Here is a 26,249-nt window from a genome sequence, read left to right on the forward strand (position 1 = left end):
CTATCTTTCTTTTGCTTGCAAGGGCTATTATGGGCAGCTGGTGTCTACACAACTGCCTTGAGCAGGATCTTAACCTGATGTTTGAATCCCTTTCCAAATATACAGAATCTGGGAATGAGTTTAAAAAGTGAAAATTAAAAAAAAAAAAAAAAAGAAATATTGCCTCTAGGTTTTTTTGTTTTTTTTTTTTAAATTAGGTTGTTTGGTTCTTTTTTTGATATTTTTTCCCCTCTGAATGCATGGAGTTTACTTTTTAAATGTTTCTTAAAAGTTTAATGGGATAGAATATTCTAAAAATTAAACTTGATGGCTGCAGTATCATCACAAACCTTGTGACTACACTTTCAAAAAAAAAGATACTAAATACCCCATGAACCAAGATGATATTGTGAAGACTGTCCATACTGGTGGGCAGAAACAGCTTTTTGATTGATCATGTAGCTGTCATCTGTTAATTTTTTCCTCATTGCTATCATTCTTACTGATACTGGTGGTGTTCTCATTGCTGGTAGTAACACACCATTGCAGATCTTATTAAGTTCAGAGGCAGCTGGACTTTTTTTTTTTTTTTGTGGCTTTGTGGCTGAAGAAAAGATCAAGAAAAGATCTCTTGTTGAAACAGAAATGGAGTTTATATGATAAGACTTTTATTTGTTTAATGGTTGATTTGGGATATTTTTTCTTGATTAAGCCTTGTATTAAGCCTGGAAACTATTTGTTTTGCAACCTTGAAAAGCTTAGTACAGCTGTAATATTACAAATTAAGTTTATTTAAAGCTTTTGTCAGAATTGCTGTATAAAAATGTTGTCCATACATAACAGAATCTAAAGGGAATTAGGCAATAAATAAGTGCATTTAATACATTTGCAATGTAGTATTCAAAACAGTTAAAGCAACTGATATGCAGCCTGAAGGGCTGGCTGAAAAAGTTATTGAGGCTGGTTTGGACTTCAAAAGTATTGTGAAGAGATATTCAGTATTACTGCTGAGAATTTATATCATAGTTGTTGAACTATATTTTACAGAATTAATTTGTAATTTATGACATAATTTTAAGTGCATATCTTAGAAAAGCTAATTCTTTACAAACAAAACCAAAAAAAAAAAAAAGAAAAAGCAGCAAAATTCTCATTTGGTGTTGTCACTGGAGCTGAAGGTCTAGTCTAGGTTATCTTCCACTCCTAGGAAACAACCTGCAGGGCATAGAGCTTTACCTCACCTCCTTACCATAATGGCTTTTCCCCATTCCCTCTATTCTTGTGGAAAGCTGTGACACAAGCTACCTGGCTGTGTCAGTTTTCTCTCAGTTATGATGGTAGCTGGTAGAGGAAATATTTAGTGTTCCTGTTCCAGGTCGATGCAACTTCAGGCAACATTGAATTTGTCATTGATTTCTTCGGTGGATACTGGAATAACTGCCCTCCAGGGCAGGAATGCGTGTGGCATGACTTCGCTTGAAGGAGCCACCAAAGTTCAAGCAGATATGGGACTGCTCTGAGGAATTTTCCTCAAAATTATGTATCTCCAGAGGCAAATCTTTGTAAGAAAATTTTCATGCAGGACCTAATAAATTTTATCCTGTAGAAATTACAAGGGGAAAGGACAATCTGAGTTCAAATGTTGTATATCACTGCCATTTTTTTCTTAATTTTTTTTTCATCAATAACCTTAGTGCTTGATGTCTTAAACTATGAAAAGAGAGTTGGCAAGTGAAATAAAGTCAAATAACGTCATGTGCTGTAAAAAACAAAATGAAACAAAAACTAGGCCTAATGACTATTCTTTGTATAGTTTCCTTAGGCAGAAAAATGGCTTTTGACAAGAAATTGGGAGGGAATAGAAGACCAGAAGCACCTTTTGTTATCCTTTTTTACAGTTTTTTATGTAAAGTGCGAAGAACTCATTTGGTAGTGGTCATGCTACACTAATTTTTATTTTTTTCTGAAGACTGCAAGATTGCTGATTTTTTTTTTTTTTTTTTTTTTTTTTTGTTTAGCACTGCTGTGGTTGTCTTTCTTGCTCTGCTAACTTTTAAATCTTTATTCCCTTATGCCACTGCATGTAGAACATGAAATTAATGACTTAATATGCTTTCATATCCTCTTTTTCCCAAACTCAGAAACAAATAAAATTAATGATTTTTATCCTGTAATATTTCATATTCTAGAATGTAGAAGTTGCATTCTCAGAATTTTGCAGAGGGTTTCTCTACTTCCAAGGTTGAAATTTACTGTTCCCCTGAATGAAAATGAATTTGTTTGCAGAAAATAAAAAAAAAGGAAGTGTTAAATATAAACACACACACACATACACAATTTCTACTCTTAATAATTAAGACATGAGTGTGTGGGCTCCATTACATGGTAATGGATTAAATTAAGAATTTAGCTGTGATATATAAAAATTTCTTTCAATTAGGTGTTTGTACAGTCTCTACAGCACTGTAAACAAGTGAAAGGGAAGTTTAAAAAAAGCACTCTTAAAATAATGATAGCCTGCTTTTGTAGGGTGTAATTATACTCAAAGATTTTTAAAAATAAAATTTGCAGTTGCAAGGAGTGAACATCGCAGCTGAGAAGCTATATAAATATAGTTTCAACCCACTTTTTCTCTCTTATTGAGTGGAAATAAAGAAATTGTTCTGGGAAAACCCTTTCCTTAGGAGAAAGCTGCAGATTAAGGAGCTGCATGAGCATAGTTCCACTCTCGTTGTGCAATAGGCTGACAGTATTAGAAGCATTTTATACCATCACAGATCTTGCGCAGTGAGGACCTGACTGGGAGCCAGTAGGTCACATTTAGAGCATCTTTGCACTTGGATTTTTGTAGGAAGGTGTTTAGTCTTGAACGTTTGGAGCACTACCATTGCTTCACTGGTGACAGCTGTCCAGATGCTTGGTTTGCAGTGTACAACAATGTGATATGGAAGTGAAGAACTTTTCCAGCTGAGGCTGGGAAATGTCAGCCCTCTGGCCAAGCTGCTGTAACATGTGCTCTGCTAGTGAACTCTGGACATAGTACTACAGTGGAGGCCAGCACTGCTTTTTCTTTTCTTGGTAGGGATGCTATGGAGAGTAACCAGTGTTTAGAAAATCAGCCTGAAAGCATGGTCCAGTCTTACCACGAGATGGTCTTCTGAACTGTGTTTTGTTCTGAATTGGAAAGATGAGCACCTTGCCTTCCCTGTGGCATAGAAACTTAATAAAATATATGTATTTATTACCTTTTTTTTCTCTGTTTGTTTATGTTCAATATATGCTATTGTCCAAGTTGTAGAATAGCCTGATGTGTGATATTTAAGAAAAGCCTTCTTAGGGTTGCCATCTCTCTGTTTTTCTTAGGTAGAAGCCCTTCCACCTTCCCCCCACATCTCCCCAGTAGCATTTCAAACACTGATGAACAATAGCTCTGATTACTCCACACAGACTGTGTTCCTTAGAATGTATTATCTCAACAGGGACTTGAGTGAAAAGAAAGCTATTTCCTTGTTTTCTAGCAATAAGTCAATGGACTCTTAAGAGAACAAGCTTTGCCACAGATGCAATTCTTAGGCTATGAGCAAGCAGCAGATAAAAGAGATCAAAAGCTTCAAATTCTGGTGAGGGGGAAAAAGCTGCTGTTGGCAAAGGGCAAAAAACTATAGCAACACAATCATTCTTTAAGAAGTGAAAACTTAAAAGGAACTTTAAAAATGTGTATCAAACAAAATCTAGTGTATGTCCTCTGTGGACAAAGGAGGATATGCAGGCTCGCCACTTTCTATCTCCCAGTGAAAGGTAAACAAAAATCTTGTTTGATTGGTCTCCTTTGTATTCGCCTGGTTACATAGAAGACAGTGGGGGAAGGAGCAACTTAAGAGCTGGAAGGACTATGCTCAGCAAAATGCTTTTTATTGTTCAGGGACCTGAGTTTTAACTGCTGGATGGAATTAGTGCATAAAATATAGCTTTGCAACAACTTAGCTTTTATTAGAGAATTATACTTCATTTGATCACAGTTCTCGTTTAAGGGATTCACAACTTCCGCTGACCTAAACAACAACTGAATCAGAGAGAGGCCACTAAATTAGCCCTGGTACTAAAGCAGCATTCAGGCTGTCATTTGAAGTATCTCATATTTCTTTCTTGCTGTACATATAAGCATTTACTGCAGAGGACTTTGAGGTTTGTTACATTAACAAACACATCATGTTCTGAAGATGGAATCTATCTTAATACAAACATAAAAGTAATTATGTAATTAATTTACATTTAGGTATGTAATAATATATAATTTGTGACTCCTTATAGTCTGCTGTGCCTTTTGTATGAAGTAGGTTACTGTTACCTGCACCCAAGAGGTGCAGTTCTCATCACTGGAATATATGCTGTATTTCAGAGATGCCGCTTCTCACACTTTACTTGTAGGCCACATTACCAATAAAATATTTTAGTGCAATTGACAGCAAACAACAATTATGTGGTGTGACATTTTGTTCTTCCAAATTTTAGTTACAGTCTTGTTTTCTTGGGGAGAAGTGTTGTCAGGTCATTTTTTCCATTCTGTACAAGTAAACAGGGAAGCTACTGTGCCTCTGAGGTCCTAAATTTGGAGGGACAATTCTTCTCAATTATCTTTTCCCATTGAGGGAAAATGCTTCCCAGTTAATTGCAGAGTTTATGGAATGGTTGCTGACTGTGGAAAATTCACTCTACATGATAAATATGTGAGAATCAGAGGTTTCACAAGAACTTGTGCTTGTTGTGCACAGAGTGAGAGAGATAGCAAACTGTAAAATGTTATGAATATAAACCTAAACCCATTTTTTTTTTGTTTTCTCCATCTGAACTAGGTTTGGTGATGCTGTAATCTTTTGCATCCTTTTCCTAGCTTGAAATATTTTATAGTGATGTGTCATTTGAAACACTTGTAAGTCTATGCATGTTCAGATATGCAAAAGTCTGAGTGAAATTCGATAAATAGATGTAAACATTTTTTTTCACCCTCGTGTATCCATATGTCTACCTAAAATAGCTCACATTTTTATGTAAGACTGAATATTGTTTTATCAGATCACAAAATATTTTGCTGGTCAAATGTTCAGCATTAATAGAGTGACAGAAAGAGAATGACAAATCCCTAAGTGGTTATTTGGTTTGGGTTTTTTTTCCCTTATTTCATTCCCTTCTAATGGCACTGGACAAATAAGGCTGCTGCTTGTCCTTTTTTGGTTTTTTGGTTTTTTTCAAATTTAGCATACTTCATGTTGTACTACAACAATCCTGAGCAATTCCTTAAGCCTTCAGAAATATAGTCAGACCTTTTACAAATCCTTAAAAAACTTTCACATCATTATCAGGGAGAGTGATCTTTTTTCCCTGTTCCAATATCTGTGCACCTTCTATAGCAGTAATCCTTTAATTTAATAAAGATAAAAATGCAATAGCTTGGTTAAGTAATACAGGACATATAACAGCATTCCTGGTTTATCTGTCTGTTTAGCCTTATTGATCTAATTACAGATTAATTATCCACCTGAGTGCACTGGTCTTTTATACAGTATGTAGGCACATCTAAATCTGCATTCCTCTAAAACCTTTTTAGAAAAAAAGTGCTCATGAGTCAAATGTCTCACTTGTATTCATGGTCCAGAAATTCTTAAGTTTATTAATTACCTTGGCTCAGCATCCCATGTGGAGCAATTTCATTATGGTGATCAGCAAACAGTGCCCTGTATTAATCCTGTGTTAGCCAAATGAACTAACTTGGGGATTGGAGTCTTAGACTTTCCAACCTTTATCTTAGGCTTTAGAGTGTGCAATATTCAAGATTGAAATGTTGGACTTGCAATATCCTTCTCTAAGCTTCACATTACTTTAACATCATCTATATATATAAATATATATAAATAAATATACATTGTGGAGCCTTCCTTAGCTGGCAGTACAAGTGTAGGTGACTTTATTTTAATCTGTCTGATATCTGTTTCGATCTCTCTAGTATTTGGGCTCTGCCCACCATTAGTAATTTATTTGATCACAGCCCATTTCTCTATGTCCTTTTTAAATGTCTCACAAAGAGAATTTAACAGTTCTTTACTCACAAGTTCTCAGAACTTATGAGGGTTGGTGCTTTTTAAAATTTTAGTCAGTTTCTTTGGCATTAATAGGGAGAATATATGTCCTGTGGTTTTTATCAGGATTTAAGATGATTTTATGTGGCATGCAACATTCAGCAGCACTTTAAAAACTCTCCAGTACCTCCTAACTTCCTATCTACCTTCAGTACCTAATTGCCCATTATCAAATTGTCTTCAAATCAGAAGTTTTTCCTCCTCATATTATTTTGAATCAGGGTCTTCAAATTTGACTAAAAGCTACTGTACAAAATTTTCATTTTGAAAATTGTTTGCTGTATTAATATTTATTTGGTTTTGATGGCAAAAAGGATTTACTTGAATTCTGACATGCTTTTCTCAGCTTTTCTGCCCCTAATTTGGTTTTGGTAGTGGTCATTGCAATAAGTCGGCATTATTTATGGGTTTTGGAGTATGGTACTGGACATGACTAGTTGCAGCATCCCTAAAGAGAGCCAGGGACTGGAATAACAATTAAGCAACAAGTCAGGTCTAATGCCTGGCCTCCCTCCTAGCTCACCTTTATTTAGCAGTATATTTCCATCCCTTGAAGTGTTTAAAATATGGATGACCTTCTTGACAGTTTCTGGAAATTAGGGATTTGCTGAAAATATAGCTGTTAAGAAACTTTCATAATTTATGCATGAAATCAGTCAAATAAACGGTGTGGTCCTTCCTGCTTAGAGTGTGTGTGTGCATGTGTGTAATGACTGAGTCGTCAGCAAAGCATTCTCAATAAAAAGGATACTTTATATTTTTGTCTGAAAAATTATGAATCTCCAACTGGTCTGCTCTCTTTCACATAGCTATAGAATTAGTGTTTTGCCTGTGGGGTTATAAAACTGCATATGGTTATCCTTGGCTTCTGTACACTTCTCCTGCTGGGCTGTACTACCTCCTAGATACATTCAATTTTAACTTAACTGTTGTGGGGATATAGATTGCAGCTAAAGAAACAGGAATATTTGTCCTTTGTTTCCTCCAGTAGTTAAGAATTGCAGATGTTCTTCCTTTTCATGCTTTTTGTTCAAGTCTTCAATTCATTACTGTTTTCATCAGCTGTGTAGTTTGTTAGCCTATTCTATGTCTTATCTTTAATGTCCAAAGGCATTGTTTAACTTTTAGTACAGTTCCTGGGTTGTTACAATGCTACTGTTTGTATTTTCCAGGCTGTAGAGTTTCATATCTATGGCTTAAATCGTGTAATGACTTATACAGTGCCTTTTATACAGTGGAAATTTTTTGCCGTTTTAGTGGGAACAGTCACAGTGTACTAATTTTATGGAGTGACAAAATGTTGGTAAAACTTTGCCAATAAGCAGTATTTTTCATAACAAGGCAATATATTTCTTGAGCACTGTAGCTTCAAATGCTAGAGGCACTTCTATCCTACTGTGTTTTTTTTCTCCTTTATTTGCAGTTGCATGTATTTTATCCAATATATGGGTGCTCCTCTGAGTGGCTATTGTTTTGGAAATACTGCAGTGGGTTTTTGATGGGACAGACAGATAGTAAGCCTAGCCAGGTGGAGAAGACTGTAGCTGTTCCAGTGACTTGAGGAGGGCCAGGGCCAAGTCCCTGAACCTTAGTGTCTCATTGAAATGCTGTTGCATCTTCCTGCCCTTCACCATTCATCAACTGCACATTCTCTAAAGCTCTTACCATCTTGTGCTGTGAACCATGTGAGTACCCAGACTGTGGGTAAGTGGCCGATGTAGTTGTTGCCAAGAAAACTGGGTAATCTTTTTCCCATATTCATTTGTACCCCTACTCCGATTTCTAGCCATATGGTTCCACCCCTTCCCCTGTGTCAGCTTTTGCAGTAAGACAAATTCGTCTTACTAGTCTGGCAGGAAGCTAGTCAGGTTTTCTTCTGCTGTATTTTTCCGCCAGATTAGTAAAATGCATTGGCTTGCAGAAGGATCTGATGACAGCTTACTTTCCATACTGACAACTGTCTGAGAAAAGAGCTCTGACAAACTATGCTATCTCTCTGAAGCAAATTTCCCCCAGCCCACCTTCTCCCAAGAGCCCCTGGGCTCAATTTAGGTGAACACATGCTGGATGTAAGTAGAGGCCAACCACAAGTCTGCATCTTTGAGAGTGCCATTTCCCCACTGGAATTTCCCCTATGGAGTGAAATCACTTACTTTGGGCAGTTGGACAATCAGGAAAAGAGGCCTCATTCATCTTGATTTGAAGGTCAGCCCCAAGGGACATGTGTTGAGTCTTAAGTGCAGCTCTGTACTGCTTGGAACCAAGGACTGTAGGTGCTACAATACCTTTAATTTACAGAATATCTTTGGAGGGTCTTTTAAGAAGAGGCATTTTGTAACATTGCCAGACTTTCCTAATCTGGTGTAGTGCAAAAGAACACAGGCCTGACTCTAGGTGGTCATTATTTTAGAGTAAAGGTTGCTTAGAGAAAGAGACTATCCTGTATACTGCTACAGATTTTCAAGATGACTACATGAAAATGTAGTTTGGGGGCTGGCAGTGAATGCCTGTTCCTCAGCAGTTACAAGAATAGGGAGAGCAATGTATTTTCTCAAAAAACCCCAACCAAACAAAGACAATAGGATTTTAAAATATTATTAAGTTGAAGGGGGCAACATTTCATTTTATACTTGTCTTCTAATAGAAACTTCTAGAGAACTGGGATTCTCCACCATTAACTCAATTTTCTGCCCCCAGCGTACATACGTGTGGTGCTATCCCTTATTCCCTCCAGACTAAAGAGCTGTGTTTCTGTCTGCTGCTGTTATCTGCTCATACTGATCCAAAGGAGGGTTTTGACCTGGTATGGGGCACTTGTGTTCTTAGGTCCGTGCATGAGAAATCAGAAGAGAAGGCACACCATCCTCTTCAAACTGTCTTTAGAAATAATGAATTTGCTAATGGGAGAAGACTGAACCTGTAGGGTGACTTCTTGCTGCCTGCTCCTGTGTTGGCACATGGACAAATATGCCTTAAGAGTAAGGAACCCAGACCAGGGCTGAAGTTTCCTCCTTTTGTTGAGAAGTGCTGCCAGTTGCTGATGTAAGACAGACAGGGGATTTTGTGTAGGCCATGGGTATGCCAGGTTGCTGGCACGCAGATGCAGGAGAGGGGATGGACCAGCCTGAGAAAATCTTGCTGGGCCAGGGCTAGTGGGTAAGTGCTGTCCCGCAGGGTGTCCTGACCTAGGTGTACTCTGCCCACAGTCATCTGAAGATACTCTTACGAGCCTCAAGTGGAAATAGTCTTTTTTCATTGTAGTGCCCATAACTGAGATCTTATCCAGGAATAAATCTGCTGTGGAAACGGCCAAAGGGAATGAAAAGTACATTCCCAAAAGAGAATTTTTCTGGCTTTGAAGGAAACTATTTCTTAGGAACTTTCATGCAAGACGTTTAGTGGTACTCCACAGCCAATGTGGATTGAGTAAAGGTTGAAAAACTAAAGTAGAGAAGTTTCAGGCAATGAAATGCCAGAGTTTCAGAATATTTTTCCTGTCAGGTGACCAAACTGCCTGCTCAAGTTTAATTCCTGGGAAATGAGTCTTTTAATTGAAAAACTTATTTTGCCTATAGTGAGAGGAAGGAGCTTTCCTAAATGCTGAATGTATTCTGGTTTCCTTGTCTTGCTGGAATCAAACCCCTTTAGAATAGAACAAAGAGAGTTTTTATTTGAATATCATGTCATTAATATCTTGAAACTTCAGATAAACATCTTACTTGTAACCCAAAAAGGTCACCAGTTCTCATCAGAACGAGGTTGCCATTTTTTCTAATATTAGGTGACATCAACTTTTGGAACAGAGCTAACATATCCAAAAAAAAAAAAAAAAGATTTATTGTTTTACAGCAATACTGCCTTTTTTCTTTTGTTAATTTATCAGCAAAGCTCCCATTGTTTTTTTACGGATGATAAATTACACTTTTTTATGGAGTGCCGAGTCATAGTAATTTCCTTGTTCCAATTTCATTAACTTCCTGGTAGTATTGTCTGGAGCAACCAGATGCTGATGTGTAATCCAACTGTTTCCCTAGTATGTGGGAAGCAGTAAACTTTTTGTTTATCTCGTAAACAGTTCTGGCTATATATCTTTGGCTGTTTCTTTCCCATGGTCAGATGGAGATTGGCATAAACTATTCTTTTTGGCAGCACAGATTGCCTAGAAACAGGGACAAAAACATCAGAAACCTATGTCATTAGTCTGGTTCACAGAATTTGAGTGACTTTGTTTTGTTTTTAAATCTGTCTGGCTTATGTTATTTTTACATAGTCTGTACATGAACAGTCTCTGAAAAGCTGGAATTTTAGAGTTAATCATAACATTAAATATAATTTTCTAGAACTTTACCTAAAGTCTTTGCAAAAGAGGAGTCTTAGCATTTAAAACCAGTGAAAAAATAATAAACAGTATAGAAGAGAGAAAGTTTCTCCGTCCTCACAAAACAGCAATAGCAAATCCCAGAATAATACGATTTCTAAGTGAGGATTGTAAGAAATAGTCAATTTGGAACTATTACAAGTATTTACTGTTATAAAAGTGATTTTGCTAAATCTCAACCTGAATTTGAGTACATGTATATATTTTATATTAAATCTGTATAATATTTTTGAAGATTAATGCTTTTGGGTTTGGAGATCTCTTTCAAAACGTTTCATGTTTTTGGGCCTGTTTCAAAAAGGTTTGAAATCTTGAGTTACTGTTTTCATTGGTATATCAAGTAATATCAAGGCCATCATTAATCACCTTTGAATCATATTTGTAAGTTGCTTTAATACTTTGGGAAGAAATATCTTTGTTTTCCTTAAAATTAGTTCAAAATACATCAGCATCTGACAATTGTGTCCAAGTTATTCTGTCAAAGTTGGGTATTTTTAGAAACTGCAAATATAAGTAACCATCAGCAAATATTGCAATAAGATGTGTTTTCATTTTTTAGGTGTTGAAAGGGTTACATGAAAAGAGGGAGGAGGGAGGAGGAATCAGTAGATCATTCCTGGTTTGGAATGTCTTAGCTTTGTGCTTTGACACCACACAAAAGTTTGACAGTGTCACTTCAGTTAAGAAGTTCTAGAGCATTCTTGATCTGTTAATTTAAAATATTTCTTTTTAAATTTCTACACTTACTAATAATGATTTTTGGAAACTAAATCAGATTTAAGTTTAGTTTTAGTTTTAACTAAACCAGTTTGAGTTTATTTACAGGATTGGTGTTATCTTATTCTGTAACTGTAGAGTGCCCCTTTGCTTTATTTTAACTGGCTCAGAAATAGGCACTCTAATATTTGTTTACAAGACCAGATTGAGATTGGCATTCAGGCTGATTATTTTTATAGAGTGTGGCACATTTATAGTATTTCTTTTAGATGCAATAGGATTGTGGAGTTGGCTGCAACTATATATATAACTATATATATAACTATATATATAATATAACCACTTGCAGATATAGGTCCACTACTGAGAGATAGGCACTGAAACTCTTCCCATTTCAGGTGCCAGAATTGGACACCTCATGTTCCTATACAACGTGCAGGGAGATTCAAGTTCCTCAGGAAGATGACTGTGGTTATGCAGCAGGGTTTCCATCACTGGCAATGAGAAAAAGGAAAAGAATGGAAGGGAGAGAATTGTCATCTACATGAAAGATCACTTTGGCAAATGTAAGTGGGCTTTGGTGCTTGGGAATTCTCAGTTTGGTTGTTTAAACATAGCCATTGAGAGAAGCCATGGCTTTGCAGGGGGTTTACAGAGCTGTGAACTGGAAAACAGGGAGCACAGTGATGTATTCAGAAACCTTTATTCCCTATTACCTGTTGACAGGCTGTTGGTAAGCACCTCCAATATAAAACTGGTATTTTTTTTTCTACACAGGCCTTTGCATTGGCCTGTATTAGATGTCTGCATCCTCCCATCGTCCTCACTCTAATTTTATGTCTACAAAGTGCAGTAAATTGTACTGTAGAAGTACTGGAATAGGTTTCCCTCTGAGAGGTTAGTCTGGCTAAATTATGTCCGTAAGACAATTATACTTTCCTGATTTGGATAGTTTATTTGGAAGTAGATGTCTTTAGGTGGAACTGAGCCATAGAGTTTATTCTGCTTTATCTAGATATTTGGAGATTGGAAGCAAATGCAATTCTATCAGAACATCTAGAACAGTGCCAAAATGTCTGTTATTTGCAAGTTCAAAAGTTATACTTACAAAGTAGTTATTAATTCAGTTCATAAACTGTCTGCCAAAATGGGCATAGCCAATGGAAGTTTTTACTATTGTTTCTTTTTGTTCCAGCAATGAATAATAACCAAAGACATTGAATTTAAACTTTTAATAATGCTTTGGGTTGAATTTTTCATTTAAAATGTCTATTTATAAGTAAAAAAGGCTTTTGTGTCTCATAAAAGTAGTAGTCATGAAAACCAAAGTTATATGAAGTGATGTTTCTATTCAGTTGCAGTTACTTTTACCAGTTTATTTATACATTTATTTTCAGTGCCTTTGGTAAAAAAGGTAAGGTATTGTTTTACAAGAAACAGCAGGACATGGCAGTTTGTGCTATGGTGTTCAGTCAAAGTTTGAACCAGATTATCTGGGAGATCTTTTCTAACCTTAATGATTCCATGAGTCTATGAGAAGTAGCAGCAATAGGGATAAAAATATTTTAATCATAATAGAAAACATTTTATTGGAAGAAAAGTGCACATTACTTATATTAAAAAATTGACTACATTAGATGCAGGTTTTCAATTTTACTACTAGGAGGTAAAATTAGGAGACTCACATACTGTAATTTCTAATATGTTGATATTTTTTCACAATCTTGATTAACATTGACTGAATTAGAATTTATTCTTCAGACCAGCATTGCAGATATTTTTAAAATTTCTAATGGTGAGAGAACTGGTATGTACTTGCCATCTAATTTTTATATGGTTTTAAATAATAAATTGTCTTATTGAAATAATAACTGAAAATATTAAGCAATTGCTTTATTAAAGCTTCCTACAATTGCTGCATAACAATGTGGTCCTGTAGGAGTTTATTTGAAAATGTATAATCTTCAGTTAAAGGTGCTCTACAACCTGGAGCCGATTAAAGCCAAAAGAACTGCAAATCTGTGTGTTTTCAAAATGTTTGTATGTACAAAACCTTCCTTCTTGTGGGAAAATTGTCACACTGACTGTAAAAATTATAGTTTTGCAGAAAAAACAGGATCAATGTATGGCGTAAGTGAGAGTAAACATCTCCTAGTTATCTTTTTAACTAAATGCCAAAGTAGGGCATAACTCAAGCATGTTAGTCTGAAAAGATTTATACAATCTCCCTTTTTTTTAATGTTACTTTACTCTTGAACACATGGAGCTGTATGGCTCATCTGATGTGGTGGTATAGTTTAGCATCTCTTCCAAAGCTTATGGTGAGCACAGAGGGAAATAAAGTGACTGGAGCCTCTTTGCCTCTTTTTTGTGAGGGAACAGTGTGAGAGAACTGAAAGGGAAGGTGGAAACATTACTGGATTGAATGCATAAATCTCCTGAAAGTTTTGAATAAACACAATACAAAAACATTTTTTCCTCTGTTCACTGGTCACACCAGAATAGAATTTAAAAAAATGAGAGTTACCTTGCATTTCTCTCAGTTGTGGATTTTTGGGGGTTTTTTTGTGGGTTTTTTAGGGTTTTTTGTTTGTTTGTTTGTGCTTTTTGGTTTTTTTGTTCTTTTTTTTTTTTTTTTTTTAGAAAGCTGTTTTGCAAACAAAAGGGGCTCAAAATACAAGGTCATAAAGAAGCTAATGAAAGCAACTCAGAAAATGCCCCTTGCAGGACAGCAGTATTGTTAATTGCCTCTCCTGCTCCTCTCCTGCTATAAAATTCTGGTGTCTGTGGAAAGCTGGAAGAGCTACAAGTAGTGTTATAATCTCTCTTCAAGCAGTGGGTGCCAGTAAGGGTAGAAGACAGCCAGCAGTATGGTTTTTGTTTTTAGACTTTCTTTTCTGACACCAGCTGGCACTGAAGCACTTGATGTGTTTAACAGGCAGGAAGGATAGCAATGGAACGGTTTAAAATAAGTTTGAAGAGTACTGAAATCTGTGTAAAAACTAAACACTTGAAAGATGTTTCTATATTTGATAGGAACTGTAGATGAAAAGCTGAGCATTTGTGACTGTTTAGAGGTTGAACATCCTCAATTTTGAGAGTCTGAATCCCTGGCCAGATTTAACTGCAATCTGGAACAAAAATCTCTAGAAAATGAGCTATTGAGCTATCCAGAATTAACCCTTGGCAAAGAAAGTGCAGTTATATTCCTTGTTGGTTTGAAGAAATAATTATGGCACGTAGTTGTGAATGTTTTTGTTTTTTTTTTTTTTTTTGTTAATCCTTGTTCACCATCTTTAGACAAATATGAGGGTTTTTAACTACATTTGTGGATGAGATTTGTCCTCACTTTGTTATGGTGTCTTCAAACTCTGTGGTGAGTCTGTACAAATTTACACGCAGAGAAAGACTTGTTTAAGAGTTTTTTTGGGACTTGAATGCTTTGCTGGTGATCTGTGCTGTCTAGCCTTTTCATTTTGAGTATGAGAAGGTGGTTCTATGAATCTAAATAAAAGTGGTCTCAAGTGAATAGTCCCTTTTGGATGCATTCTAGTCTGGCTTTTACATTTTGTCTGGCATTGTGGTTACTTGTGTCTCTAATACAGCTAGCTGCAAATGTTGACCCTTGTACATATGTTAGATCTCTTAGCTGCTGATATGAGGGAAAGTTTTTTTGGTTTTTTTTTTTTTTTTTGAGTGTTTTTCATATGTACATTTGACTGGAAGTGTGCAGGAGACATACAAAATTGAGCTTGGAGATTTTCTTTTGGCAGTGCATATATATAAAGTGCATGTATATAAACTGAGATTTACATTTGTGTTGAAATAAAACATGCCCATAGTTCATATCAGAGGTAATTCCAGATTTCCATCCAAACCAATGCATTTACATCATTGTAAAGATGGATTTATGTAGTATTTTTCTGAAAATTCAGTCAAGAAGTCTAGATCTGTCTCTCCAGCTTTTGGGGAAAAAAAGATTTTGGTTTTGTTCTCTTTCCTACAAACACGATAAATTTTTATCCAATCTGCCATGATAATTAAGAGGATCACATGTAAAACTAGTCAGATAGACATGAAATGTACAGATATTTGATGGTAGGCTGGACTGACAAAGCACTCCAACAGATTTGAGCAACATTGGCAGCTTAACTGAAAATATTAATGTGTAACTGATATTTTGGCTTGTAGTAGTACCTGGAAGCAGTTTGTGAAACATGCTAATTTGTTAAGACAGCATGCATGAAAGAACATCAGCAGGTGCACAGGTGAGTAACTTTCTATATGGAAGGAAAGTTATTGCATAGTGGTGGGTAATCCTGTACTGTCAACTCATAAGCAGGAGATTGGAAATGTTATCCCACCTCTTATTTTTCTCTGAAAATTCAAAATAAACACTCAAAAACTAGGGAACAGCTGAAAAATTATTATTATTATTATTATTATTATTATTATTATTATTAATAATAATAATAATAATAATAATAATAATAATAATAAAGGCAATTAATAGAATCAGTAATCAGCATTTCTGAGCATTAGTTGTCTAAAGGAAAAAGTAAAGTAACAAATGCATTTTTAAGTGCTTATTTTGATACTTGGTCATTTTTTTGCTGATTCTCCTTCTAAGCATGACCTGAATTAAGTTGCATTAAAGATATTCAAACAAAAGTCATGTTTATGCAATAAGTGTTCCCCCATTTCTTTCATCTGCTATGTAAATAGAAATATTTGGAACAAATAAGGGACTACTATCAGCTATGCCCATAAAGCTGTGGGGATCACTAACTGTACAGGCTTGTAATCGTAGATGGTAAAAACATGGCTAAGAATTTTCCTCTCTTTGGACTATGGCCTGGTGAAAATGAGTGAACTGAAAGTTGACTGGTAAATAATGGAGATTTTTCTTTTTTAGGCATTCTTACCTGAAAGTGTCTGTTTTTTTTTTTTTTTTCATATGAAGCATTGGATGTTTTTCCTATGTTACTGCAGAATGGGGTGTGATATGTCATAAAGGTGAAGCCCTTACATTTCAACCTTTCTATCATATATTACATGTTTGTTTGCAGTGCTTTATGAGACTGCCGTCATCTTAGTAGTCTTTGGCGATACCACTGTTGTCCTGTAAAAATCTATAACTGGTCTAGAAGGAAAAATTTTGAAGAGAGAATGTTTCTAGGGAGTTGAAACAATACGTTCATCAATGGAGAGACAGCAAGAGAATATGCTGAGCCTAAAAAACATGAAAACTGGAAATTTGGCAGGTGGTATAAGGCCTGCATGTGAAGTTTTAAGTAATGACACTTGGCTCTATATGTTTCAGAACTTCAGAGGAAACACTTACAAAAAGAGAAAATTACCACTTTTTTGACAAGGATGGGAATTTGGTCTTTGAATTAACAGTGCACTAAAGGAAGATAATAGGTGTGAATTGAAACTAATTGGTGTTTCAGATCATTGAGCTGCTTGAAAATAATGTTTGGTAAGAACTGCAGAAGTGAAGTCGCTCTTAAATGCCAAATTAAGCACAGTTCTGTCCTGCACAGAAGAGAAAAAAAGGTTATGTCACTTACTGCTTTGTTCTCAACTGACTGATCCAAATGGACAGTCAGTCAAAAGATTTAACTTCTGTGTGATAAACCTCTCTTGATTGGGCTGATCCACTGGTCCAAGGAGGTGTGATGCCCTGAGGCATACAGCTGTAGGCATAAAGATGGGCATAGGTATAATCCAAGTTGTTTAGAAGATATTGTATAAATCAATAATTTATACAAGGTGGTTGGCACAACTGATGGGTATTTTCAAGTGTGTGATTAATGTGAGTGCAGAAGTCATGTAGCTCAACGCCTAAATCAGCTCACACCCTTTGGCCTGATTTAAACACACACACATGTGAGTTAGAATATGACAAAGATAATAAAAACGAGTTTTTCACTGGAGAAATATCCATTTAAAAGCATGGAAAAACCTCACTGGAGAAATATCTCTTAAAAAGCATGGAAGAACTTCCCTTCTATTCCTTTGAAAAAAGGCTGACAGATGATTAAACTTATGTAAAATAAATCAGACAATTTGACATGTAAGATCCGTTGCTTTCCAGCAAACTATTGAGTTCACTGGCTGCAATCCAACAGAGAAAACAAAATGTGCAGAATAAACACTGTCTATAGCAGGTGGAGGTAATGCCTTATTATACATAAATGCTGTTTTATGTTGTGTAACCTGGGGACAATTTAGCAGACAATTTTGTACTTAGAAAAATCATGGTTTATGCAGAAAAGGAGAACCACGGATAATGAATTGTCTACATCTGAAAATACCACACTAGATGTGAAACACATGTCCTACCACATTGTCTTATGATTTCAAAAGCAGAGGAAGGAAGAGAGATTATTAAATTTAATTTCACTCCCTCGTATCACTTTAAAACAGATGTTTAAAACCAAAAACTTATCCCTTCTTTCCAGTGTTTATTCTTACATATTTCAGTACCAATGTTTTGTAATTCAAGAACAAACAGTGGCCTTTAATCATTATGCAGCTAAGAAAGAACTATTGTAATTTTGTTCATGTAAGCCTCAGGTTAACTGTAAAAGTAAAACAAAATAAGATATAAAAATAAAATACAAATAAAATGCAGGCAAAACACAACTACGCTGTGAGAGGGATGGGTTGTATGTGCACATGTATGTGTGCAGATGTGACTGCCTGGCTGCAGGGGAAGCAGATCCCTGAGGTTTAACTTCCCCAATAATTTTCTACCTTCAATTCCACACACAGTCAAGTGCCAGTGTTTCCTAGGAGATATGGGTTAACTGAGGTGTGGATTGTACTTTTGAGAACCCAGGAGTTGACTGCTGTATTTGTAAACCTGATCAAAGCACACAGTTATTTTTTGCACAGTTTAGGTGGTTGTAAGCTAAAGGAAAACTTATTAAAGTTTTCAGACTTTTGATGTTTTGTGCAAATGAGTCAGTTGTTTTTACATTCCTACAAAACTGGAAAGGCAAAATTATGTCAATACTGAGATAGGAGTATGAGTTCCAACAGCCTTAAGTGAGAACTGGAGCCTCCACCACCACATCACCATCAATAGATTGCTGCAGTTCTGCATTTCTAACTTTGAGATGAAATAAAGCAGAAAACAACTGGTTTTCAATGCAATATGTTTTGCTGATTTCATCCAATTTCAAAATTATCAGCAATACCAATTTTTCTTCCAAGTGATTTATAAATGCTGACTAACTTGTTCTCACAATTGTCACAACAATCTGAGTTTTACTCCCTCAGACTAAAAAAAAATGTCACTGAAGACAAGGAAACAAAATCAGTCAAATAGTAATTGAAGGGTTCATTTCCTCTGTGAAGTCAGTCTCAAAATGGCATTAAATTACATCTGGAAAGTCCTTATTTCCAGTGTAGGTCTAGTTACTAGGCACTTGTTCACTTGTTCATTTTCTATGAAGCTGGTTTCTCTGGAATCCTGTTGCCAGAGGAGAGGAAATTAAAAGAAAAAAAGGAGCTTTTCATTGTTAATATAGCTGGTTTTGTAAGCTTACTTCAGCTTCATTCCCACCCTTTTCAGTTAATGTTTTGCTTTGCATATATTGAGGCGGAAATATTTATAGAAATGATCTTTTCTTAAAATGCACGGGTATCCTCTCAAGTGTGGCTTGTGTAAGTATTATCCAGAACTTTTCATTCAGGCAAGTGCAAAATAGCTGCTTTTTTGTTCTCTATGGCATCAAAGAACAGAAAGATACTGGGAATGAAAGAGACAATGGAGTCGTGCTCATCCCAAGCCCTTCCTGCTCATCAGATCTCTCAAAGCTGTCCAAGGTTTCCTTCTCCTTCACTGCCAGAGAGACCTGGGCTGTACATCTTGGAGGCAGAGGCTTCCCCTTTGCTTTGTCCTGCAGTGGCACAACTCTGCACCTCCCTGAAAGGAGGTTGTGATGAGGTGGGTGCTGATCTCTTCTACCATGCCTACAGTGAGAGGACCAGAGGAAATGGCCTTAAGCTGAGACAGGGAAGGTTCAGATTAGATATTGGAAAAATCTTTTTCACTGTTAGAGTGGTGAGGCGTTGGAACAGATTGCCCAGGCACATGATGAAGTCACCATCCCTGGAAGTGTTAAAACAGTCTGGTGCTGGGGATGGTTTAGTGGCTTAGGGACTGCAGTGGTAGTGCTGGGTTGATGGTTGGACTTGATGATCTTAAAGGTCTCTTCCAGTCTTGATGATTGTATGATTGTATGATTGATGACTGCACTGTCACATGCTCCTGTTACGTCTGGCTGTCACAGTTGAACCTGCTGGTGGAGTGGGACTACTCATGGAGAAGCCACTCTTTGTAAGCATGGCTGGTAACAGTGTACATAAAGTGTAGCACCAGCCCCCAGAGGTCTTATCCCTTGGTACCAGATCAGCCTAATTCCCTTTGATTAGTAAAGACTCATGGAAATATAATGCAATCTATGATGAAGATATTGAAAGTCTCAGAGGACTTGGAGTGCTGTTCTGAAACCCTCGAGAGAGGTACTTTTTCCTCTGCCCTGTGTGTGGTGCAAATTAATTCTGTGAGTAGAGTTCCACACAAAAGAAGTACTTAAAAGCTTTTTTCCTTAGAAAATGATTTCCAAAATGTGCACTATCTTCTGTGTATATATCCATGTGAATGCAATGGGATGTTTAGCAATGCAATTTTTCATATTGTGTTAGTGCTCATTTAACAATCACAAAAGCTTTACTTTTTAAACATTTGCCACTTGCATGAATTGAAATATTAAATGTTAGTGAGGTTTTAATCTGAAAAAATTGTTAAAGCAGTTCTACTTTATTTTCCTCCAACCTTGTGTTCACCTTGCACCTATCACACAGGGAAGCCCAAAATGTTATTAGTAGCTATGATTTGTGAAAAGCTTATCTCTAAAGAACATTGCATGAACTCTAAAAATGTGACTTCCTATTTTCCACAGGACAAAGAGTTATACCCACTCACCGGGGCAGCAGATGGAGATGGCTGTTAAATAGCAATGTTTCAAGGTTTTATAAACTGCGTGTAAAAGATTGAAAGGAGCTAAAATTTTTAATACTTATAGGAGTTGTTCAGTACTTTTAAAATGGAAAGTGCAATTTAGGCAATGGCATGCTAATACAAATTAGTGGTTTTCCACCATCCATCCTGAAAAATGAGATATTCTTTAAAAATTTACTGAATTCTCCAGCACCTGCCACCCCTGAGACATTGTAGGTTATTGTCAAAAGATGACCAGAATACAGAGCCACTAAATATTTCATCTTAATGATAATGTATGCTGCAGAAGGTTTGAACTTTAGATTGAGATTTGAATTGACTTTTGATAAAAGACACACTGAATTCTCTCCCTTTTTTTTTTTCTTTTTTGTGCACATTAACTTTATGTGAGGAGCAGGGGTCAAAGCTAGCATATAAACTCAGACTTTTCTCTACTTATTGCTAGTAAAATGGAGATATCAGGGGATTTGTGTGTTTTTATTGTAATTTTAAAAAGTTGTCTGGATCAAGTTAAACTAATTAGATGTGTTTTTAAAGAGGTGGATGGAATAAATGTCAAAAAGTGTTGCAAGTCAGTTTTTTAAGTGAAGTACGCCCTACTATGCTGAAGTCAAAGGTAATTTTACCATCCCTAACACTTTCAAAATTTTGTGCTGTACTCAGCCATGCACCCAGCTGTGTGCTTCCCAACTCTGTGCATTTATTAGTCATAGAATCAGCATTAAACACCAGTGACATAAGAGCCAAATGTCTAGCATAGTCAAATGGTCTGTAATTCAGTACAGTTCAAAATACATTTCCTAATTCTCATGATTAACTACAACACAAAACCAGGTATTTTCCTGCGTGTCTAGAGTTGTTTTTTCTTTCCTTTATTTTTCAAGTCATTTCAGAAAAAAGAAAATAAAAATTGTTCAAGCTTGACAAGGGCAAGTCTCACCAAGTTCTCTTTCAAGAGCATTTTACAGTCAGAATGCCATTGTCCAAAGTTGCTGCTGCATATGAAAGAGTAATTAATTTTTTTGTGCATTAAAAAAAGGAAAAAAAAGGTAATCTTTAGGGCTGCAGACATGTTTCCTGGTATATTTATTTATCCCCCTTTATTTTGTGCTTTCCATTGTTGAATTTAAGTCTTACAAATATACTAACTGCTATGCATACTTTTTTTTTCAGTGTGTAAGCTTTTTTTCAGAATATCATGTTTAATCTTACAACATAGCAATAATAACTTTACACTCACATAGTTCTCTTTTTTGGAAGGATTCCCAGGAAAATAACTATGATTTCTATTTGGTCTTAAACTTAGTTTTAAGGCATAAGTCCCTGCATTTGCCCCAAATAAGATGGTTAATTGTGAGTGCTCTAAAACATAACTATTTTTGGGAATTTACCTAATGACTGATTTATACCTTAGCAGAATGAAAAAAAATTATACTCGTGTGTTGTATTACTGCAAGGTCTAAATGTTGATAATTACTTTTTAACTCATTGAACTGGCTGGTATAGATCTTCTGGTAAAACTGGCTCTGTTTGAAACAAAGAAATTAGTTCAGAGTTTAAAGAAATGGCCATCCAACCATTTGTAGTCTCCATCTCATCCCTGATCTTTTCAGAAAGCAGAATATGCTTTACTGCCACTTCCTTTAGTTACCCACGTTGGTTTTGCACCAGAGAAATAGGATGAGATGGTTGTCACTTTTTGTGCCTTAACTATAGAAATATGGACCATCATGCAGTCTCTTACACTTGAGAATCCATGAGAGGAAAATTCATCATCTCAGAAGTTTGGGCCTTGTGATACAGATAAAATTTGGGCTTTAATCCCACCTTCATTAAAGCAGATGTCTAATTGTTTTGCTGTCTGGAGTGGTGCAGGATGGCTCAGAAAGAAGAAGTTTGCAACTGAAGGATGATTTGAAGGTCCTTGAGAGGTAAACAGGAAGTCCCAATCATGGAAAGAGAGGAGAAATGGGAAGAAAGAACCCAAACAAACTCAGAAATCACAAAATGCTGTTTGCTTTGCAATACTTAACCGAATGAAGCTTGGAAGCTACAAATTTGCTTGATCAAGTCAGGAAAAAAGAACAGAGAGGATGTCATAGCACATAAGCTTCAGCAGATCAGTGGATATGCAGCTGCAGCAATTAAGCTCTTTAAGGGGCATGTGTTAAGTTGTAAAAGTTTGAAGTCAGAAATGTTTATTTTGCACTCTCATTCATTGTGCTGGGCGATGAACATGTATTGCTCTATGCAAACAAGGGCATTTTCTCTGTTTATCCCAAACACTGACATGAGTGCTGCAGGTGTTGAATTCCTTCACTGCTCAGGGTCTGTGGGAACAGGGAGTGAGGGTCCTGCCTGTTCTCTGAGTACTCAAAATGGAGTATTTCTTGCTGTTACTAGCACAGGGACAGAGACTACTGAGCTGCTTTCATGCATCATAGTCTATTAGTTGGGTATATGCATATCATACTCAAAGTGTCTTAATAACTTTAATCAATTGTGAAATTAATGTAAAGCTTTAAAGAATATGTTTAAAGCATTATTATATAGATTTTTTTGTTCAAGTGTAAGCAGTAGAAAGGAGATGGAGGTGGAAGGCAACATCAAGGTTAAAGTCAAAGCTTCATTAAATGAACAAATCCTGATCTTCCAGATATTACTCAGATGTTTCATTATAGCCATTGACAGAAGTCTCATTGCTTTTCTTGGGGTCATTTATGAGTTTGAAAGTACAGCAATGAAGCATAAAGTATCAGGATGAAAAATGTAAGAGGAAAAAATAGCAGCCCATTCTTTCAGCCTTCTGGCAAATACATATTTTCTGTTGGATATATTGAGCACAGCACAAAAGTGTCTCATGAGAACTTTGTGCAAGGAAATGCACTGTGTCAGTCACTTAAAGTAAAAAAGAAACATGTCATCACTCCAAGTGGTATTGATTAAAACAATAAGGATTTCCTGGTGCCAACAGTTGAAACAACTGCATGAAAAGTAGTAAAGAGGTATTACCATATTGTTGCAGCTTTCTCAGGAAAGTTCCAAATAAACTGAAGGATTCCTGTCAATATTTGTATAAGGAAACATGCTGCTCCCTGATTTGGAAGCACTTCACACACATGCACGCGCACACACACCCTGCTACATGCAAAATTCTAGAGAAACTTTATTACAAACACAAAAAAAAAGCACACACTCAGAGCTTGGTGCACTCTTTCTCATGCTAATATTTACAACATCGATCTCTTATTGTTGGTATTTGATCTACATTTCTCCCAGCTCTGGTCAATGGAAGGCACAGCTGCTGAATCCCCATATTGTGTAGGCAGCGTGCCTTTGTGTTTTGCAGCTGGGGAGTTCTCATGTCCACAATAGCCAATCTGAGCACACTAAATTAAGAAAGATTATTGTTTCATTTATTGAGTACACAAGTTTAAAACAGCAAGTATATAGTTTGTTTCATGTTTAATTTGTTAAGGTCATTTTCACCAAAAGCTGGTCACATGGACACAACTATAGGGCAGCTGTACTTCCAGCCACCTCAGTAGGAAGAAAATTCCAAACATTATTGAAATGAAATTGGATGGTTAGTTTCTTTCATGTGGCACAGCCTCCCACCTGCTTTCTCCCAGCTATCCATTTGTGAAGACTCGCTGCAGCTTTTTTTCGTCCTTTTGCATCAAGTTCCTTCCCCACAAAGTGTTTATCCTACAGTACAGTTCATTTTAATCAAAGCTGGTTTTACAGTGGAAGGAAAGACAAGTGAGTTCAATTTTTGAGCTCAGTTCTCCAAATGTTTCTTTCACTGAATGGTCTTTAGAAAAAGGAAGGCAGCAATTTTAGCTGGAAGTAAATATCGCTTCTGTGTAACAAAAAAAGGGAGGGGAGAAGTGGGAGAAGAATCTATTTAACACTTTAGGATATAATGGTATTCAAATAATATATTTTTCTGCCATTTATTCATTTGTGAAGAAACTCAGTGAATAGTAATAGCTGCTGTCAAAGATATTTATATTTAAGAGGGTCTTTATGTAAAATTTTTTTTTTTTTTTTATCAGGAGTGATTTTTCTCCAGGAGAAGTCTGCCATCTCCTAGCAACCGATATGGCTATCTTTTTTTAACAGACGCTGCAATAACAATGGGTGCCTAACCTTTATATGGAAGTATTTGCACATGTACAATCAGGCCGCTTACGAATTCAAACCGAGTTGTTAAAGTGCTCCAAGGGAGACTCTGGTTACCACTTTATCTTCTATGCATCTCATCTATCCAGGACTTTATAATGGCAGCCATTTTAGCTGTAGTAGAGTACCTCCCAGAAAGCTCCAGAACTAAATCTGGAAATGACTCACACCTTCACTTCCCTCTCTCTTCTCTCACAAGAAAGGAAGGGGCTCATTTCATTATTTAGGTATTATTTCCTTCTATGTCTTTCTGATTGTCACTCAGTTTTCAAAGCCGTAGCATCACTTAAACTTGCTGTGTAAAAAATCCTTTTAATTTAGAGCTATAAACAAGAGAGCACGATGACCTATATCTGCAAATGGGTAATTAATTTTGAAGGTACGTGACTGTAAATTAAGTACCTTTGACTAAGGGTAGGCTCTTCCACTTTCTCCAGTTGTCTGGTTTTGGAGAGTGCAGATTTAGATTCAGACAAGGAGAAAATCTGGCAAACTGTAGCATGCCCAGGCTCATTTCAGTGATTCACACCTGCATGCCTGCCTGAAGACTGTTCTGGATCATGAACACCACATAAAGCCTGGGTAACACATAAAGTGTGTGTGTGGTGCCCAGGTAATGTGAGATCTAGCTTCCAGGAATTCAGAACTCTCCAGCTACTGCTCAAAGGCTGTTCTGTAAAATGTTTCAGCAAGAGGTCTTGCAAATTTCCTCTTCTTTGCAGAAATAGGAACAACCATTTGCTGAGAAAGAGGAGGGAGCAGAGTGAGTGAAGCTTTGGGACATGTACCTGATACATGGCCTCTGCTCCTGCTCGTAGGGCTGTTAATATCTTTTAAGTATCTCCAAACATCCTTGAACAAAAGGTGGGAATATTGCTGGCAGGAAACATGCTGCTGGTGATAGGAGAAAATGAAACAAGAAGCCATGTCTTTCTCATCAACAGCATTCCTAAACCAATAATTTCTTATCTATAAACCACAATGGGTAAACCAGATCCAAATGAGAGAGAAAATGAGGAACAATTACAAGTAAATTAAATAAAACTTTCCCTTAAAGGTTCTTCTACAAATTGAATACAACTAAAGATTGAACTTTAGTGTCCCTGTGCCAAAACTGTAGCTCAGTCCCTTACTTAGTAAATTTATAGGAAGCTGACAAATCCCCAGGTGTGATGACAAAAGGACTCTTCATTAAGCTTCAGCATCTTTCTCTGATCAGAGTTCATCCTTCTCCATTCTTCCATCAATTTCATTCAAAGTAAAGTTTAAGATTTTTCAAAGCAGCCTTTTGGATCCTTCCTTTAAGTCAGAATATAGAGTTTCTCTTTCTCATTTTTACTATCTCTGTGCAGTCATTTCCAAGCTGATTTAGTGTGTTCTCTGCTTTTGTCACACATTTAATGTTTTCCATTACTGATGCTCTCTCCACTGATAAGTATGACTATTGTGCTTGTCTATCTACAACTTTGGGATTGCAATTTAGATATTTGCCTGTAACTATATGTGTGTGTGTGTGTGTGTGTGTGTGTATATATATCTTTCATCATATATTGATAACTTTTAGCAGAGAGACTGGGTGCTACCTCAGTGGAGTGACTTGGGGATGTATCTACACACAGGAGTGTTGGATTCAGCAGTTCTTACTTCCAAAATACATTTTAACTTTAGACATTTTTGCATAAATATTGATGGAAAATTTGTATCACAGAAAAAGGAAGGAAAAAGAAGACTGCAAAATCTTGATGTTGGGGAACTAAATAGTAGACAGCATTCTTTGAGAGTCTGATGTGTGTCATTTGAGTGCTTAACCACAAATCTT

General features: G+C 36.4%; 1 long non-coding RNA gene across 1 annotated transcript in view; it reads left to right on the forward strand.

Moving 5' to 3' along the window:
• The first annotated feature begins 11,501 nt into the window (after positions 1-11,501).
• The window catches only part of LOC119703140, a 121,882-nt gene continuing 107,134 nt past the window's right edge, over positions 11,502-26,249 (forward strand). The window contains exon 1 of the long non-coding RNA XR_005257560.1: positions 11,502-11,774. This is a non-coding gene — a long non-coding RNA (uncharacterized LOC119703140). The remainder of the gene's footprint in view (positions 11,775-26,249) is intronic.

The sequence above is a fragment of the Motacilla alba genome, chromosome 1 (assembly GCF_015832195.1).
Source record: "Motacilla alba alba isolate MOTALB_02 chromosome 1, Motacilla_alba_V1.0_pri, whole genome shotgun sequence".
NCBI lineage: Eukaryota > Metazoa > Chordata > Aves > Passeriformes > Motacillidae > Motacilla > Motacilla alba.